The sequence below is a fragment of the Ceratotherium simum genome, chromosome X (assembly GCF_057802395.1).
Source record: "Ceratotherium simum simum isolate JZ-2026a chromosome X, ASM5780239v1, whole genome shotgun sequence".
Lineage (NCBI taxonomy): Eukaryota > Metazoa > Chordata > Mammalia > Perissodactyla > Rhinocerotidae > Ceratotherium > Ceratotherium simum.
Window position 1 is genome coordinate 63,858,050 of NC_141940.1, and position 14,515 is coordinate 63,872,564.

The 14,515-nt window shown below is 36.9% G+C and overlaps 1 long non-coding RNA gene across 2 annotated transcripts in view; it reads left to right on the plus strand.

The window, feature by feature from the left end:
* The window catches only part of LOC147911869 (uncharacterized), a 129,371-nt gene that overhangs the window by 61,283 nt on the left and 53,573 nt on the right, over positions 1-14,515 (plus strand). For both annotated transcript variants that reach the window (XR_015550615.1, XR_015550616.1), the window contains exon 3: positions 7,726-7,803. This is a non-coding gene — a long non-coding RNA (uncharacterized LOC147911869). The remainder of the gene's footprint in view (positions 1-7,725; positions 7,804-14,515) is intronic.

A 14,515-nucleotide genomic window follows, 5' to 3' on the forward strand; every position in this document is an offset into this window, starting at 1 on the left:
ATGAAAACATAATTTCCCTGATAAGGTAAAACTGGTGACTTTTGATGTGAGGAGTAGAGGCAATTTTGGAACCTAATGAATTTTGAGACACATGCTTAGGTTTAGCTGCCTGCATGGGGCAGCCATGGGCAATCAGAGGGCATCTTGAAGGCACTGACAATATAGGTGGTTAAGAAGAGAGAGAGGCAAGAGGTGGAAAAGATTCAAAAAGAAAAATGGGAGGGAACACAAATACAGCCTGACAGTTTTGCTGATGCCCAATTATTCATCTTTAAGTATTGAGCTTATGGGCACAGTATTCTCATTTCAATAGCAAGTTTTATTTTCTATGTTATTTTATTACTATGATACAAACAGCCTCCTTTCCCTAAGCTTTGAAGTTAGTAGTATGAATAGATATTACCTTCATTCACATAGCACTGAATATCATTTGAACCATCTTGAATATCAGCTAAGCACATATAGGGGGATGTATAATTTTTTGAGCATCTGCACTAAAACTTACACTATCAATTGTAAACCACAGTCATTTTTCAGGGACATAATTAAATAATAACTTTGGGAAGTAGTTTTCACTAGGGTCCTAACCAAGCTGGATATTCTGCATGTAACTATGTGATACTATGTAGACAAAAAAAATAAACAGAAAGTAAAGAGGAAAGATATTAGTTTCCAGTAAAGTGTTTCAGTCACTGGTAAATAACTCGGTGTGCTAAAACATATCTAAAGTTATCATGTATGTAATACTCCAACATCTTTGTTCATTATATCTTGGAAAGTAACATAGTAGCATCCATTGGTATAAAGAATATTATAAATTATGTCTTTATATATTAATTACTTGGTATAACTAAGTCTACTAAAGTGGTAGAAATTTATAACAATCTGAAACACAAGCACTTTGGGATAGGTGCATATTATTGGCCTTAGATAATTCTCCCCTTGAATGATGGCTGAATTCCCAAATCCCCATGATAATAGTATCATTTACTATGTAGAAAACACACAGTGTTATTTTTTGATTCAACTTTGCCAACTTGTGATTTTAACATTAGTGATTCTTTATGTATTATTCACAAGGTCTAAATTAATATGATCAATATTCAGGTGCTAATAGTCTGAGAATATTGCCTTTTAACTAATTGCTACTTCTTAATGATGTCATTCTGAAAATAACATCCATCCTCATAAGTTTGTGAATAAGGGCCAAAAAGGCATCTCAATGAAAGCAAGATTTTTGAAACTTAGTGAAAGTGGCCCAAATCCAAGATTTGATTCTTGGGTTACAGTGGGTGCTTTCTCAGACATTCTGCTGATTAAGCCTCTGTTATACTACAAAGGATTTTGCATAATGGACATAAATCTCTCTACATGAGTCACTTGAGAGGCAAGAAAAATAGTCTCCATCAAGGAACTACACACAGAAATGCATTAAACAACAGCTCTCAGTAGAGGGAATGACACCGTTTTAAATATAGGTTTGGGGAAATATGAATAAAAATATAATTTTACACAATTCTGGACAATCTTACTTTTTATTTTTTAATTGATGTTTTAATGGTTTCTAACATTGTGAAATTTTGGGTTGTACATTTTTGTTCGTCCATCAACATATATATGAATCCCTTCACCCCTTGTACCCACCCCCACCCTCCTCCCCCAGCCCCTCCCCCCACCCTCACTGCCCCTCGTAACCACAGTCCAGTTTTCTCTGTCCATGTGTTGGTTTATATTCCACATATGAGTGAGATCATACAGTGTTTGTCTTTCTCTTTCTGGCTTATTTCACTTAACATAATACGCTCTAGGCCCATCCATGTTGTTGCAAATGGGACGATTTTGTCTTTTTTTATGGCTGAGTAGTATTCCATTGTATATATGTACCACATTTTCTTAATCCAATCGTCAGTCAAGGGACACTTAGGTTGCACATGGTCCACTTTCATTCTTTTGCATGTGGCTGTCCAGTTTTCCCAACAACATTTATTGAAAAGACTTTCATTTCTCCATTGCATGTTCTTAGCACCTTTGGCGAAAATTAGCTGTCCGAATATGTGTGGTTTTATTTCTGGGTTTTCAATTCTGTTCCATTGATCTGTGTGTCTGTTTTTGTACCAGTACCATGCTGTTTTGATTACTATTGCTTTGTAGTATGTTTTGAAGTCAGGGACTGTGATGACTCCTGCTTTGTTCTTTTTTTTTAGGATTTCTTTAGCTATTCGGGGTCTTTTGTTGCCCCATATAAATTTTAGTATTCTTTTTTCGATTTCTGTGAAGAATGTCATTGGGATTCTGATTGGGATTGCATTGAATCTGTAGATTGCTTTAGGTAATATAGACATTTTAACTATGTTTATTCTTCCAATCCACGTGCATGGGATATCTTTCCATTTCTTTATGTCATCATGGATTTCTTTCAATAATGTCTTGTAGTTCTCATTGTATAGGTCCTTCACCTCCTTGGTAAGATTTATTCCTAGGTATTTTATTCTTTTTGATGCAATTGTAAATGGTATTATCTTTTTGAGCTCTCTTTCTGTTAGTTCATTATTAGCATATAGAAATGCAACTGATTTTGGTAGATTGATTTTGTACCCTGCAACTTTGCTGTAGTTGTTGATTGTTTCTAATAGTTTTCCAACAGATTCTTTAGGGTTTTCTATATATACAATCATGTCGTCTGCAAATAGTGAGAGTTTCACTTCTTCGTTACCTATTTGGATTCCTTTTATTCCTTTTTCTTGCCTAATTGCTCTGGCCAAAACCTCCAGTACTATGTTGAACACGAGTGGTGAGAGTGGGCAGCCCTGCCTCGTTCCTGTTCTCAGAGGAATGGCTTTCAGTCTTTCCCCGTTGAGTATGATGTTGGCTGTGGGTTTGTCATATATGGCCTTTATTATGTTGAGGTACTTTCCTTCTATTCCCATTTTATTGAGAGTTTTTATCATAAATGGATGTTGTATCTTGTCAAATGCCTTCTCTGCGTCTATTGAGATGATCATGTGGTTTTTATTGTTTGTTTTGTTGATGTGATGTATCACGTTGATTGATTTGCAGATGTTGAACCATCCCTGCGTCCCTGGTATAAATCCCACTTGATCATGGTGTATGATCTTTTTAATGTATTGTTGTATTCGGTTTGCCAATATTTTGTTGAGGATTTTTGCATCAATTTTCATCAGCGATATTGGCCTGTAATTTTCTTTCTTTGTATTATCTTTGTCTGGTTTTGGTATCAGTGTGATGTTGGCCTCATAGAATGAGTTAGGAAGTCCTCCATCTTCCTCTATTTTTTGGAATAGTTTGAGAAGGATGGGTATTAAATCTTCTTTGAATGTTTGGTAAAATTCACTGGAGAAGCCATCTGGTCCTGGACTTTTATTTTTTGGGAGGTTTTTGATTACTATTTCAATCTCTTTACTTGTTATTGGTCTATTCAGATTCTCCATTTCTTCTTGGTTCAATTTTGGGAGGTTGTATAAGTCTAAGAATTTATCCATTTCTTCTAGATTGTCCAATTTGTTGGCATATAATTTCTCATAGTATTCTCTTATAATCCTCTGTATTTCCATGGTATCCGTTGTAATTTCTTCTCTTTCATTTCTAATTTTATTTACTTGAGCCTTTTCTCTTTCTTTCTTAGTAAGCCTGGCTAAGGGTTTGTCGATTTTGTTTATCTTCTCGAAGAACCAACTCTTTGTTTCATTAATCCTTTCTACTGTTTTTTTGGTCTCAATTTCATTTATTTCTGCTCTGATTTTTATTATTTCTCTCCTTCTGCTGGCTTTGGGCTTTGTTTGTTCTTCTTTTTCGAGTTCTGTTAGGTGTAATTTTAGGTTGCCTATTAGGGCTTTTTCTTGTTTGTTAAGGTGGGCTTGTATCGCTATGAGTTTCCCTCTCAGGACCGCTTTTGCTGCATCCCATATGGTTTGATATGGCATATTATCATTTTCATTTGTTTCCAGATAGTTTTTGATTTCTCCTTTAATTTCATCAATGATCCATTGGTTGTTCAGTAGCATGTTGTTTAATCTCCACATTTTTGTCACTTTCCCAGTTTTTTTTTTCATGGTTCATTTCCAGTTTCATAGCATTATGGTCTGAAAAGATGCTTGTTATGATTTCAATCTTCTTAAATTTATTGAGGCTTGCTTTGTTTCCCAACATATGGTCTATCCTAGAGAATGTTCCATACGTGCTTGAGAAGAATGTGTAGTCAGCTGTTTTTGGATGGAGTGCTCTGTATATGTCTACTAGGTCCATCTCGTCCAGCTTTTCATTTAAGTCTACTATTTCTTTATTAACTTTTTGTCTGGATGATCTATCCATTGCTATAAGTGGGGTGTTAAGATCCCCTACTATTATTGTGTTGTTGTTGATGTCTCCTTTTAGGTTTGTTAATAGTTGCTTTATGTACATTGGTGCTCCTATGTTGGGTGCATATATATTTATAAGTGATATGTCTTCTTGATGGAGTGTCCCTTTTATCATTATATATTTCCCTTCTTTGTCTTTCTTAACCTGTTTTATCTTGAAGTCTACTTTGTCTGATATGAGTATGGCACCCCTTGCTTTCTTTTGTTTGCCATTAGCTTGGAGTATTGTCTTCCATCCTTTCACTCTGAGCCTGTGCTTGTCTTTAGTGCTAAGATGTGTTTCCTGAAGGCAGCATATTGTTGGGTCTTGCTTTTTAATCCATCCTGCCACTCTGTATCTTTTGATTGGAGAGTTCAGTCCATTTACATTTAGGGTAAATATTGATATATGAGGGCTTAGTGTTGCTGTTTTGTCACTTATTTTCTGGTTCTTTTGCATTTCCTTTGTTTCTTGTCCCATTTGTTTCGGACTGCCAATTCAGTTTGGTTGTTCTGTCTTATGACTCTTCTAGTTTTCTCTTTGTTTATCATATGTGGTTTTGCTTTGATTATTTGTTTAGTGGTTACCTTGTGGTTTGGGCAAAATATCTTGTGTATGAGATAGTCCATTATCTGATGGCCTCCTATTTCCTCATACCAAGTCAATTCAGTCACTTTACTCTTCCCCTTCTAAGTTGTTCTTGTTATACCTTATTCTCTCTTGTGTTGTGGCTGTGTGTTTACAGTGATGAGGTAAATTTATTTTTGGTGAATTTCTTCCTTTGATCTTTGAATTTAGTATTTAAGTGGTTGCTAACCTATTCCGGTAAAGATCTACTATTTCTCTGAGTTTCTACCTACTTTTCTCCTTCCTGCAAGGTTTGTGTTCCCTTTCTCTTCTTTTTTTCAGGCCTGAGGGCCTTCTTGAGTATTTCTTGTAGTGGGGGTCTTGTGGCCATGAACTCCCTTAGCTTTTGTTTATCTGGGAGAGTTACTATTTCTCCATCATATTTGAAGGATATTTTTGTTGCATAGAGTATTCTTGGCTGAAAGATTTTGTCTTTCAGTATTTTGAATATATCATTCCAGTCTCTTCTAGCCTGAAAAGTTTCTGTTGAGAAATCCACTGAGAGCCTGATGGGAGTTCCTTTGTACGTTATTTTTTGTTTTTGTCTAGCTGCCCTTAATATTGTTTCTTTGTCGTTGGCCCTGGCTAGCCTTACCACTAGGTGTCGTGGTGAAGGCCTTTGTCTGTTAATATATATAGGTGTCCTGTTGGCTTCGCTTACTGGTATTTCCTGCTCCTTCCCCAGATTTGGGAAATTCTCATCTATTATTTCCTTGAATAGGCTCTCTGTTCCTCTTTCCCTCTCCTCTCCCTCAGGAATACCTATAATTCTTATGTTACATTTTCTAATAGAGTCAGATATTTCTCAGAGTCTTTCTTCATTTCTTTTTAGTCTTAGTTCTCTCTCCTCTTCCATCTGGAGTATATCTGTATTCCTATCCTCTAAGGTGCTAATTCTTTCCTCCATATTGTCAGCTCTGTTCTTTAAAGATTCCAGATTCTCCTTTATCTCCTCCATTGTGTTCTTCATCTCCATCAGCACTGATTGGGTTTTCTTTATGATTTTAATCTCTTTTGTGAAGAAACTCCTAATCTCATTGAATTGTTTGTCTGTGTAGTCTCGTATTTCGTTGAGTGTTTTTATGATAGCTATTTTAAAATCTCTGTCATTTAGTTTATGGATTTCTGTGTCTTCGGGGTTGATTTCTGGGTGCTTGTCATTTTGTTTCTGGTCTGGTGATTTCATATATTTTTGCATTGTGGTTCCTGTGTTGGTTTTGTTTTTCCTCATCCTGGAAATCTCTGGTTGCAATTTCCACCTGCCGCCACTGTCTGGTGGTAAAGGGCTGTGTAGTCTAAGCCCCCTGCGCTCTGCCCTGGTTTTTCTGCTGCGATTCGCAGTTTTGTTTTTTTTTTTCTCCCGCTGCGATCCACAGGTTCAGTCGTTTGATCAGGTCTGCCGCGGATCGCTTGGTCTGGTCTGTCGCGGATCACTTGGTCTCGTCTGCCGCCTAGCGCTAGGTCTGGTCTGGTCAGTTGAGCTGCAGAGTCCAGTTTGTGGGGAGGGGGAGCACTCTCTTTGGCCCTCTGTGTTCCTGACATGGGAGGCTTCTCGTTCGCCCCTCTTTATCCACTCTCTGGTGTGCTCAGATGTTGATGGTAGCCCTGTGGCTCCTCTGAGTCCTCTGTGCTGGAGTTTCCCACTGGCTGAGAGAGTCCAAAGAGCCACGGTTTCCCCGCTGATGGCCGCCCCTCCCCCCTCTCTGGGAGCCGCGGGTACCGGGATCGCTGATCTGATGGGGAGGGAGAGGAGTTCTCCTTACCTCTCCCCACTTCCTCTGGGGGCCCAACACTTCCGCTCTCAGATGTGCAGCAGTGTGAATCCCTCCGCTCTAGCTTTTCACTGTCTGGGATTCCGTTGTTGGTCTGTGACTGTTGCTTTTGTTGTATCTTGTCGGGGCAAGAGTTCACGGGAAAGCTCACTCCGCCATGATGCTGACGTCACTCTCTGGACAATCTTACTTTGTATTAAAAAATAGAAAAATTTTTAGTTTGGGAGAGCTTAGAAGCAGATAATAATATCTTATATATTTTTTCTTATAATTTTTAACTGACTTTCCAGAGGAATATTTAGAGGGCTTTTCCTCCTCAGGCAGTCAGTACAAAAGTAGTTATTCATCTGGGAATTCACAGCAACACTGTAACTTCCAATTAGCAAAACATACATTAAAAGCTGCTGTAAACCACTCTAGGAGGCCTGCTGATGGCTGTGATTAATGGCTGTGCATCTACAGCTATTGCACATACGTGTTAACAGAGCTATTTGTAAATTGTCAACACAAACTTATACAACCTTAGGTTATCCATGAGAAAGGTATGCATTGGAGTTGTTAAATTATAGCCCTTCTTCTATGGAACTAGGATGATTATAATATTTCTCAATGACTGAAAAATTCCAAAACTAGTGATGAAGCTAATTTGAAAGCAAAATCTTACAATGGACGTATACTTGTTTCTTTCTGCTTGTTAGGTCTCACAAAGAGAAACACGGGTCTTATTTAAGTGTATAAAGCTCCTTCCCTTCCAATTTCCATGGTCCTTCCTTCGTTACACATGTCCTCATAAATTATTTTGTTGCTATAGCAGTACTATTCTATGTTGCAGAAACAAATCTAGCAAGAATGGTATTTGTAGAACTCACACTCATCCCAGACTATATTCTTACTAACTATAGTGACAAGGTGTCTATCACACAATTGTAGATCCAAATGCAAATGTTTTGTGTGTCTTTTTTTCCCTTAGGATTGGCTACATTTTGCAATCCCTGACTCACGGACCAACTATTTCAAACCTGAACAGAAACAACAGTCCTTTTACATGGTACAGTGCTTTTTATTTGCCAATCTATTCATATCCATTTTTTCATATGACCTCATGACATCCCAGTGAAGTAGACAGGGCAGGCTTTGCAGTTTATAATGAATGGTAGTAGCATAATTAATAATATAACAAGGCATATAGTGTTCTGATTATTATGGTCACTTACTGTCTATGTAATATTGCTTGTTTGATATTTATTCACATTTCAAGAATATTTAAATGCCCTGTAAAAATCTGAATTGACCAGTTGAGGTTAAAATCCTTTCCTAAGAAGTGCATCATAATTGTAATCAGTGTTGATTCAACTAATTTGCGTGAAATATACATTTTAGAGATATGTAGAAGAGACATTAGAAGAGTCTTAAGATTTGTGAGTCAATAAGCTTCCTTAATAATTCTTAAGATGCTCAAATTGCTTTTCCTAAAAGGCTCAGCATAATTTAAAATTTTAAATGTTAAAAGTAATCATTTATGTTTGAGTTAAGTATCTTTCACCTCATCTAAGCATCTGTGAAGGGACATATCAAATACTTCCAAAGTACTATTTAGGATACAAAAATAAGTTTAACTAAGTTAGAATAAGCAGGATAAATGGAAATTTTTTTTTCCTTTCACATTACAAATTAACCACGATACGAAGTTCGATCGATAGGATATTTGAGACAAATGCCACTTAGGCAAACAACTTTTAAAATGTGACACAACTGTCAAAATTAAATCCAACTACAAATTTATATCACAATGAAAATAGAGTAAAAGTGACAGTTGAAAATGGCATTATATAGAACCCAAGAGGTGGTTCTGTGCAGGGATGATTGTTGGGAGAGAGACCAGGACAACAATAAAGTAAACAAAATTTATCTTGGATTCTCCCGCAACTGCTGACTCAAGTCTATTACTACACACCAAATATGTCCCTATTACATCAGGATTCCTGAGTCCACTCAACCTCCAAGACCTTATGACTCCAAGAAGTGTTCTATGCTCCATACTCATCCCCTTCTGCTTTCCCCACTTAAAAACTTATCTGTATTATAGTTCACTCCTTCTGGAGCTTATCAGACTCTGTGATTAACTAAGCTGTTAATGCCTTTCTGCTGTGTCAAATATTTGCATTTTCACCAACTATTTTGGATAAAGAGTTCCCTAAGGGAGTGATCCTAATGATGAGGAGAAATTTAGATTTGGAAGGGTTTTTTTGCCCCATGAATTCTACCATCTGGCCATTTGCCTACTATACTTAAGCCTTGTGTTGACCCTAATAACTCTGCATTGCCTGAGATGGAAGAGTCTTCCCACTGTGTTAATAGTGGTCGTCAAATGAAGCACACTCTGATTTTGGCACGCATTTAGAAACGTGGTGCTGAACCATAAATGGAACATCTGAAACACAGAAGAGCTGCTTTTTAAAACAAAATTCCAGCTCTTTCTCACCCAATGAGTCCCCTGCAGAGTCTAAAATGTGGTTATCTGAACCCAGACCAATGATGCCAAATAACCACAGATTTTTTTTAAAAATCACTGTAGTTAAGTACTCAGAACCTGTTTAATACTTAAGGCACTTTTAATTTATTTTTTCTGAAGTATTCTGTTGCTTCTTGCCATTTAATCCAGCTGAAGAAAGGCTTCCCACTTCCCTCAATCCCCCGAAATCAAGTCACAACCTCCGGGAGCCGCTGAGATCTAATTTGATTTCCACTCCAGCAAATGTGTAGATGACTGAGCTGTTAATGAATCAGACAAAAGGTCTTCCTTATAATTGACACACAGAAATATTTCTTAATGGATTCCTAGCTCCTGCCACATTCTCCTGTTAAGCTATTCATATGTATAATAAATGAAGTTTCACATAAAAGTAGCAAGAGTGCTGGAAATGAAAAAAACCTTTCTATATTTTCTTCAGCTCTCTACCCTGGAGCTCATGACTTAAAAACCACTAGTGCCCTCTTCTGGTCAGAAGAAAGACAAATTTCATCCTATCTAGTTACAGGACACCAGTCAAAAGAGAATAATCAAATATTTTTATGACATCTACTCAAAAATATAATCTCATCTATAGGAAGTGTTGGAAACAGAACTTTCACAAAATGCACTACTTCTATTTCAAGAGGAGTACTACTAGCTGCAAGTTCTACACACATATACGAGTTACATATTTCTTTTCAAAGACAGCATAAGTATGCTCCAGCATTGCCAAATTGTCCAAGTACAAGATACTGAAAAACATGTATATTGAAGTGTCCATGTCACTTTCTATGTGGCTATGTGGATAAAAGTTGGTGAGAAAGGATATTATAAAATGTGGAAATCTTCTTGAAAGAATGTTTTTCATAACAGGGTTAATTCTTTCTATGCATGGTATCTTTTATTGAGTGCAGATAAAATGCTGCAATGCAAGGGAAAATCCAATCAGAAAAATGGATGTGTAATGAAGGAGTTTGAAACATATACACATATACACACAAAAACATCAAACTTCTTTGTGGTCTTCTTCATAGTCGTTTTGATAGGCTACGCTAATATACTGTGAACCTTTTCAAAATTAGCCTTTGGGAATTACAGTCAGAGCCAAAAATGAATTAACATTACTTTCTGATAACACTTTATCTTTGATCCATGGCTGTATTACTCAGCTTGAGCTCCCATATAATTATTTGTTTATTTATATATATATTTTTTAATTTTTTGTTTATTGTAGTAACACTGGTTTATAACACTGTATAAATTTCAGGTGTACATCATTATACTTCTATTTCTGCATAGATTACATCATGTTCACCACCAAAATACTAATTACAACCCATCACCACACACATGTGCCGGATTATCCCTTTCCCCCTCCCCCCTACCACTTCCCCTCTGGTAACCACCAATCCAATCTCTGTCCCTATGTGTTTGTTTATTGTTGTTATTATCTACTACTTAATGAAGGAAATCATACGGTATTTGACCTTTTCCCTCTGACTTATTTCACTTTGCATAATACCCTGAATGTCCATGCATGTTGTCACAAATGGCTGGATTTCATTGCTTCTTATGGCTGAGTAGTATTCCATTGTGTATATATACTACATCTTCTTTATCCATTCGGCCCTTGATGAGCACTTAGGTGGCTTCCAAGTCTTGGCTATTGTGAATAACGCTGCAATGAACACAGGGGTGCATGTACCTTTACAAATTGGTGTTTTCAAGTTCTTTGGATAAATACCCAGCAGTGGAATAGCTGGATCATATGGTAGTTCTATCGTTGATTTTTTGAGGAATCTCCATCCTGTTTTCCATAGTGGCTGCACCAGTTTGCACTCCCACCAGCAGTGTATGAGAGTTCCCTTCTATCCACATCCTCTCCAACACATATTGTTTCCTGTCTTGTTAATTATAGCCATTCTGACGGGCGTGAGGTGATACCTCATTATAGTCTTGATTTGCATTTCCCTGATAGTTAATGATTTTGAACATCTTTTCATGTGTCTGTTGGCTATCTGTATATCTTCTTTGGAGAAATGTCTGTTCAGGTCTTTTGCCCATTTTTTAAGTGGGTTGGTAGTTTATTTCTTGTTGACATGCATGAGTTCTTTATATATTTTGCAGATTAAGCCCATATCAGATGTATGGTTTACAAATATCTTCTCCCAATTGTTAGGTTGTCTTTTCGTTTTGATGATGGTTACCTTTGCTGTGCAGAAGCTTTTTAGTTTGATGTAGTCCCATTTGTTTATTTTTTCTATTGTTTCTCTTGCTCAGTCAGACATGGTGCTTGAAAGTATGTTGCTAAGACCGATGTCGAAGAACGTACTGCCTATGTTTTCTTCTAGAAGTTTCATAGTTTCAGGTCTTACATTCAAGTCTTTAATCCATTTGGAGTTCATTTTTGTGTATGGTGTAAGGTAAGGGTCTACTTTCATTTTTTTGCATGTGGCTATCCAGTTTTCCCAAGACCATTTGTTGAAGAGACTTTCTTTTCTCCATTGTAGGTTCTTGGTTACTTTGTCAAAGATTAGCTGTCCATAGATGTGTGGGTTTATTTCTGGGCTTTCGATTCTATTCCATTGATCTGTGTTTCTGTTTTTGTGCCAGTACCATGCTGTTTTGGTTACTATAGCTTTGTAGTATATTTTGAAATCAGGGAGTGTGTTATCTCCAGGGTTGTTCTTTTTTCTCAGGATTCCTTTACTTATTCAGGGTCTTTGATGTTCCAAATAAATTTTAGGATTCTTTGATCTATTTCTATGAATAATGTTGTTGGAACTTTGATAGGGATTGCATTGAATCTATAGGTGGCTTTAGGAAGTATGGACATCTTAACTATTTTAATTCTTCCAATCCAAGAGCACGGAATATCTTTCCATTTCTTTGTGTCTTCTTCAATTTCTTTCAGCAATGTTTTATAGTTTTCCGTTTACAGCTCTTTCACATCTTTGGTTAAGTTTATTCCTAGGTATTTTATTCTTTTTGTTGCAATTGTAAATGGGTTGGTATTCTTAATTTCTCTTTCTGCTACTTCATTGTTAGTGTATAGAAATGCAACTGATTTTTGTATGTTGATTTTGTATCCTGCAACTTTACCATATTCGTTTATTACTTCTAAAAGTTTTCTGGTGGATTCTTTAGGGTTTTGTATATATAAGATCATGTCATCTGCAAATAGTGACAGTTTCACTTCTTCCTTTCCAATTTGGATCCCTTTTACTTCTTTCTCTTGCCTGATTGCTCTGGCTAGGTCTTCCAGTACTATGTTAAATAGGAGTGGTGACAGTGGGCATCCTTGTCTGATTCCTCTTCTTAGAGGTATAGCTTTCAGTTTTTCACCATTGAGGATGATATTAGCTGTGGGTTTCTCATATATGGTCTTTATTATATTGAGGTATTTTCCTTCTATACCCATTTTATTCAGAGTTTTTATCATAAATGGATGCTGTATCTTGTCAAATGCTTCCTCTACATCTATTGAGATAATCATGTGATTTTTATTCTTCATTTTATTAATGTGGTGTATTACGCTGATTGATTTGTGAATGTTAAACCATCCCCGCGTCCCTGGAATAAATCCCACTTGATCATGGTGTATAATCTTTTTAACGTATTGTTGTATGCGATTTGCTAGTATTTTGTTGAGGATTTTTACATCGATGATCGTCAGTGATATTGGCCTGTAGTTTTCTTTTTATGTGTTCTCCTTGTCTGGTTTTGGTATCAGGGTACTGTCAGCTTCGTAGAAAGAGTTAGGGAGCTTCCCCCCATCCTCAATTTTTTGGAAGAGTTTGAGAAGGATAGGTATTAAGTCTTCTTTGAAAGTTTGGTAGAATTCAGCAGGGAAGCCGTCTGGTCCTGGACTTTTATTTTTGGGGAGGTTTTTGATTACTGTTTCGATATCCTTACTGGTGATTGGTCTATTCAAATTCTCTATATCTTCTTGATGCAGTTTTGGTAGGTTGTATGATTCTAAGAATTTATCCATTTCTTCCAGATTGTCGAATTGGTTGGCATATAGCTTTTCAAAGTATTCTCTTATAACTTTTTGTATTTCTGAGGTGTCTGTTGCAATTTCTCCTCTTTCATTTCTGATTTTACTTATTTGTGCCTTCTCTCTTTTTTTCTTGGTGAGTCTAGCTAAAGGTTTGTCAATTTTGTTGATCTTTTCAAAGAACCAGCTCTTGGTTTTATTAATTTTTTCTATTGTTTTTTGGTCACTATTTCATTTATTTCTGCTCTGATTTTTATTATTTCCCTTCTTCTGTGGATTTTGGGCTTTGTTTGTTCTTCTTTTTCCAGATCCTTTAGGTGCATTCTTAGATTGTTTATTTGAGATTTTTCTTGTTTGTTGAGATAGGCCTGTACTGCTACAAACTTCCCTCTTAGAACCACTTTTGCTGTATCCCATAAATTCTGGCATGTCGTATTTTCATTTTCATTTGTCTCCAGGTATTTTTTTATTTCTTCTTTGATTTCTTCGTTGACCCAGTAATTGTTCAGTAGCATTTTGTTTAATCTCCATGTATTTGTGGCTTTTCTGATTTTCTTCCTATAGTTTATTTCTAGTTTCATACCTTTGTGGTCAGAAAAGATGCTTGGTATTATTTCAATCTTCTTAAATTTATGGAGACTTGTTTTGTGGCCTAATATGTGATCAATCCTGGAGAATGTTCCATGTGCCTTTGAAAAGAATGTGTATTCTTTGGTTTTTGAATGGAGTGGTCTGTATATATCTACTAGGTCCATCTGTTCTAGTGTGCTATTTAAGGCCAATGTTTCCTTTTTTTTTTAATTTTTTGTTTATTGCAGTCATTAGTGACAACGTGGATGGACATTGAGGGTATAATCCAATGTTTCCTTATTAATCTTCTGTTTGCATGATCTATCCGTTGGTGTAAGTGGAGTGTTACAATTGCTGTAAGCCTCTAACCTATTAGGTCTCTTTTCAGCTCTCTGAGGATTGCAGCTGGGTGGGGCTGGCCTCAGGCATGGGAGCACCCAATTGTTTCAGGCTTTGGAAGGTGGGGCAAACCCCCTATGTGTGTCTTTGAGAAACACAAGTCTTCTGCAGCTGACAGTCCCTGCCGCCCACAGGTCCACACACACAGTCAACACAGTCTTGCCCCATGTGTGCGCCCTGACCTCCTAAAGCGGACCCAGCCTCTCCACGGCGGGAGCCCCACACACTGCACCACTAACCCACACTCTCCACCCACTCCTTGTGCACACCCTGCCCCAC